The sequence below is a fragment of the Oncorhynchus clarkii genome, chromosome 1 (assembly GCF_045791955.1).
Source record: "Oncorhynchus clarkii lewisi isolate Uvic-CL-2024 chromosome 1, UVic_Ocla_1.0, whole genome shotgun sequence".
Lineage (NCBI taxonomy): Eukaryota > Metazoa > Chordata > Actinopteri > Salmoniformes > Salmonidae > Oncorhynchus > Oncorhynchus clarkii.
The window spans coordinates 72,422,126-72,428,125 of NC_092147.1; positions in this window are offsets into that span (position 1 = coordinate 72,422,126).

The window sequence follows — 6,000 nt, forward strand, 5'->3', positions numbered from 1 at the left end:
GTATATTTTTTTGCTATTGGATTAAATCGTAGTTAAAATGACTAAATGGTGAGCCTATTATTATCTGATGTATTGGTGACTAAACAAAATGTTTCCATGGAAACTGAAAACTTCCACTTCGCATGAATGACTCGAAGGTGAAAGATGTGTGAAACCCGAATGAATGCACAATCAAAGGTTGTGAACAGAAGATAGGAGGCATTACAAGTGTTATCAGTTTAGAGTTTGGTACTTAGAGTTTTGAAAATATGACACTTACTGTACATCTGAAAAAAGAGCAAAGGTGATTGAAAAAAACGAACAGAAAAGGAACACAGTTGCACTGCTATTTATAAAACAGATATGATAGACATTGTATCAAACATTTTTACTAATATCGATATCCATATTCGTCCCCATCACTAGTAAATTTCAATATTCGCACAAACATAATACAACTATTTTGGGGGGGGGGAATTTACCACTGCTGCATGTCATATTTTCTACTGAACAATCATTGAGAAAAAATACAATTCTTGTAATACATTCTGTATTCAAGTTACGTTTGGCATCACTCCGCGGCAAAGGGATACATCCAAGGTGAGGATTTCCAGATTTACTCCATTTACTCCAGTGTACACCTGTGTCATGGCTGTGGTCCGCTCCTATATATTGACCCCATTGCCGCAACATATATGTGTGCCTTTCCAAATCATGTCCAATCAATTGAATTTACCACAGCTGGACTCCAATCAAGATGTCGAAACATCTTGAGGATGATCAATGGAAACAGGATTCACCTGAGCTCAATTTCCAGTGATAGGAAAGGGTCTGAATACTTATGTAAATAAGGTATTTCTGTTTTTTTTTAAATACATTTGCAAACATTTCTATAAACCTGTTTTTGTTTCATCATCATGGGGTATTGTGTGCAGATTGCTGATAATTTTGATTTATTTAATACATTTTAGAATAAGGCTGTAACTTAACAATATGTGGAAGAAGTCAAGGGGTCTCAATACTTTGCAAATGCACGACATATATATTTTACAAACACAGTATATTTTACATTAGTTATCTTGCTGTTTCTATTCCATTCAGCTCCACTCAACCCCTCCCATCTATCTTTGAACACCATCCTGATTTTCAACTGTGCTGTGATGTTTCACAAATGTTCAATTCTCATAGTTTCCACAGATTGTAAATTAAAGATGACATTTTTTACTAAGATTATCATTATATTACTGATCGATTGACAATCACTTTTTAAATCACCCAGCAGTACTATTTGCAGAGTTCCAGATAAATGTTCCAATTCTTCAGCCATTCCTGAACCTGCGACCAAAAACAAGCTACATGTGGACAGTATCAAAACAAGTAGCAAAATATGCAGAGCTGGGATGGTTGCATCCCCAATATATATATATAACATTCTGTTGGTTGCAAGAATTTTGTATAATAATGTAAATTGAAAAACTCTATGTTTTGAATCCGGTGTCATTTTGTGTATCAGTTCATAAACCATGTGCCAATTTTGGTCTTTAATGCATGACCGACAGACAGGTTCCTTACCTTCTCCTTTTTCCACTTGCCTCCTCCATTTTTGCGGTAATGCTGCAATCAGTTGGTTGTAATTTTGGAAAGAGCAGACATACATTCATGTGCTCCTTCTCTGGTTCAGGCTGTTGAAGAGCTCCAGACTTATTTTCAGTCACTGCAGGCCTCCCTTTACGGTATCAAACTGGTCTTGAATGTACAAAAAAAATACATTCATGACCTTTACTAGAGCTCGCACTCAGCCAGAGAAGGTTAGCATTGTCACATCTGGTGGCTTATCGAAAAAATAAGTGTCATTGAAAAAGTGTCATCCTACAAATACCTAGGTATATGGTTGGATGACAAGTTGTCCTTTAAAGTTCATGTGGATAATCTTGTGAGGAAGATTATATTGAAATTGGGTTTTTATTTTCGTAATAAGGCTTGCTTCCCGCTTATGGCTAGAAAGAAACTTGTTCAGTCCACTTTTTTCCCTGTAATTGATTATGGTCACTTGTTGTACACGCATTCAGCCTCCTCTGTCTTACAGAGACTGAACTCTGTTTATCATGCATCCTTGCGCTTTATCGCAAATGTGAAGTCGCTGTGTGTTTTAATTCTGTAATGTATTGATTGTTGCTGCCTTCTTGGCCAGGTCTCCCTTGAAAAAGAGACTCTGGGTCTCAATGGGCTTTTGTTGATTAAATAAAGGTTAAATCAAATAAATAAATACAAAAAATAAAAATGTGTTAACTGCATGTGTGACATAACTCCACCAGTCCTATTTATGATATCATTTGCAAAGACTATACCGTTAAAAAAATCTACAACATTATATATTTTTAGATCAATTGCCATATTTTAATTAAACCATAATATTTGTCGTAATGTTTGTTCTGTCTTTTTTGGTGGATTAAACTAAAACCAGCTTTCTATGACTTGTTTTAAAAAATAGCAATATTTTTTAGATTATTTCTGAATAACCGAAAGTGAAGGGTGGTAATTCTTGATCATGGGGTGAGTCATTCTTACTCATCTTTTAGAGAACCAGTTCGGATTTAAGTATAGTTTTTGTGTGACTGAAGCCTTAAGTGTGAGGTCCAATGCTTTAATATGTAATACTTTCTACCCTCTGAATTCTTATTCATTATATAAATAAACCCATTTAAACATGGCTGGCTTGCTGTTCCAAATAAATTGGAATATTCGTTCATATAATTAAAAAAGCAAGTCGTAAATAAATAGGTAAACTGGGATATGACTAAATAATTAATCCGGGTGACTTTTCCACAAATAGACAGGTGTTGTCCTTTCCATGGCAGCAAGAGCTTATCTAATTTGGCTATCTTTCTATTATTCTTTTTTAAAATAGAACTTGACTCAACAGCGGACAATGAAACCTTTGTTTTTAACCGCTGGATTTCTAGTCCCTTCATATTATTGTTGGATCTGATTTTAATAGCTAACATTTCGATGGCCACAATAAATATATATGCCGATAGTAGACACCCTTGTCTTACTCCTCTTGACAATTCAATACTTTCTGAAAAGTAGCCATTATTTACTATTTTACAACTGGTGTTACTATACATAACTTTAACCCATTGTATGAGAGATTCTCGAAAATTAATATATAAATTCCATTCGTACATAGGTATGAAAGGCCTTTTCAAAGTCAGCTATGAAATAAATAATTATGGAAATACTGGCGCCGGAGGGGATGGCTGCCATTTTACATGCTCCTAACCAACTGAACTATTTTGTGTGTTTTTTTGCATTGTTTGTAATTTATTTTGAAAATAATGTTGCTGCTAGTCTCTTATGACCGAAAATAGCTTCTGGATATCAGAACAGCGATTAGTCACCATGAACTGGACAAAGATTATTTCTTTAATGAGTCCGACGCAAAGCATATACTGATTCTCCGAGTCCAGGCCCAAAATCCTGTCATTCGCGTGAAGGAAAGACAGAAATACAGGGGGCGGAGATCAGGGTGCCTTGTGAGAATTCGTTGGCGAGTGTGTAACCCGCCTCGACCATCCGTTCTTTTGGTCAACGTGCAATCACTGGAGAATAAACTGGATGATCTCCATTCAAGACTATCCTACCAACGGGACATTAAAAACGGTAATATCTTATGTTTCAATGAGTTGTGGCTGAATGGGGGTGTGTGTCTATTTGTCAATAACAGCTGGTGCACGATGTCTAATATTAAGGAACTCTCAAGGTATTGCTCGCCTGAGGTAGAGTACCTCATGATAAGCTGTAGATCACACAATCTACCAAGAGAGTTTTCATCTATATTTTTGTAGCTGTCTATTTACCAGGCATTTCACAGTAAGGTCGACACGTGTTGTATTTGGCGCATGTGACAAATACAATTTGATTTGATTTGATTTCAATACCCGGCCTGGTTTCCAGATTTTTCATAGTGTTCCATCGTTTCCAGTACTTCTTTATATTATCTCCAATGTATCGTCCATGTAAAAAAACGTGTCTGATTAGGATGAATAATATCCGACAATACCTTTTTAATTCTATGCGCTATGCATTTTGTTAGAACTTTGGCATCACAACACTGAAGTGTAAGGGCTCTCCAGTTTTTTAGGTGGACTGGATCTTTATATTTACCAACTGGGCCCTGTTTCAGTAATTGTGGAATCAGACCTCCTTGCTGAGTATCTGATAGACTACAATTTTTATAGGAGTGGTTAAAACATGTTAATAATGGACCTTTGAGTACATCGAATAATATTTGATATACCTCAACTGGCATGCCATTCAGCCCTATTTAGCGTACTTTGATTGGACTAAATTGTTTTTGGTATCTTAGTTGTCACTGTATTAGACTAAGTATTGCTGATTTAATGATGTTGAAATGGTCATGGAATAGTGGAGGCATCTCCTGTTTTCTTTGCGACTTGCAGTAACTCTCCGTGGTTCTAAATCAATAGTTGACCATGCTATAGTAGGTCATGTAACTGTTTGTTTGTGGACATCACGAGACATATGTTGCTCTCCGGTTTTGTGATGAAACAAAGGTGTGGTAGAATTTATTCTGCCACTGTGTCTTCTTATTGTCTCAGCCTTAGGCCTATATACTATAACAGCGGCAAGAGATATAAACTAACAGGTTGTAGAGCAAACGCAATTATCACAACACATAAACTCAGCAAAAAAGGACCTTGTCTTTCAAAGATAATTAGTCAAAATCCAAATAACTTCACAGATCTTCAATATAAGGGTTTAAACACTGTTTCCCATGCTTGTTCAATGAACCATAAACAATTAATGAACATGCACCTGTGGAATGGTCGTTAAGACACCAACAGCTTACAGACGGTAGACAATTAAGGTCACAGTTATGAAAACTTAGGACACTAAAGAGGCCTTTCTACTGACTCTGAAAAACAGCAAAAGAAAGATGCCCAGGGTCCCTGCTCATCTGCATGAACATGCCTTAGACATGCTGCAATGTCCGTACTGTGAGACGCCTAAGACAGCGCTACCCAGGGAGACAGGACGGACAGCTGATCATCCTCGCAGTGGCAGACCACGTGTAACAACACCTGCACAGGATCGGTACATCTGAACATCACACCTGCGGGACAGGAACAGGATGGAAACAACAACTGCCCGAGGTACACCAGGAACGCACAATCCCTCCATCAGTGCTTAAACTGTCCGTAATATGCCGAGAGAGGCTGGACTGAGGGCTTGTAGGCCTGTTGTAAGGCAGGTCCTCACCAGACATCGCCGGCAACAACATCACCTATGTGCACAAACCCACCGTCGCTGGACCAGACAGGACTAGCAAAAAGTGCTCTTCATTGACGAGTCGCAGTTTTGTCTAACCGAATTCGGATTCGTGTTTATTGTCGAAGGAATGAGCATTACACCGAGACCTGTACTCTGGAGTGGGATCAATTTGGAGGTGGAGGTTCGTCACGATCTGGGGCGGTGTGTCACAGCATCATTGGACTGAGCTTGTTGTCCTTGCAGGTGTCGTGTCTTTGGCTATGCCGGATTAAGTGATATGACATGCTATTCTATAAAATAATTTCTCCGTAATTAATATTACCTGATTGAGCTAATCCTTTAAATGTAATTAACTAGAGAGTCGGGGCACCCCAAAATAATATTTGTAGAGCTCTAATCTTCCGAATAAACTCTTAAAGACCTGGTAATATTTTACATTAATAGCAGTCAATATTAATCGTCATCTTAATTCAGTCTCATCTGAAAGCTGTAATTCTTGGTTATCTGCACGAACCCTGGCTAAAAAGTTGAATCAGCAATACAAATTTGGGTTTAATTATTTATTTACTAAATACCTAACTAATCACACAGAATTACACATACACATAATTAAATCATAATAGATATGACAGCTTGTTACACAAAAGAAAAGGGCTGGGTTTGAGTGAAAGAGCGGGAAGACTGAGGAACAAAGGGCGAAGCTGTGCTATCGTAAATACAGTATCT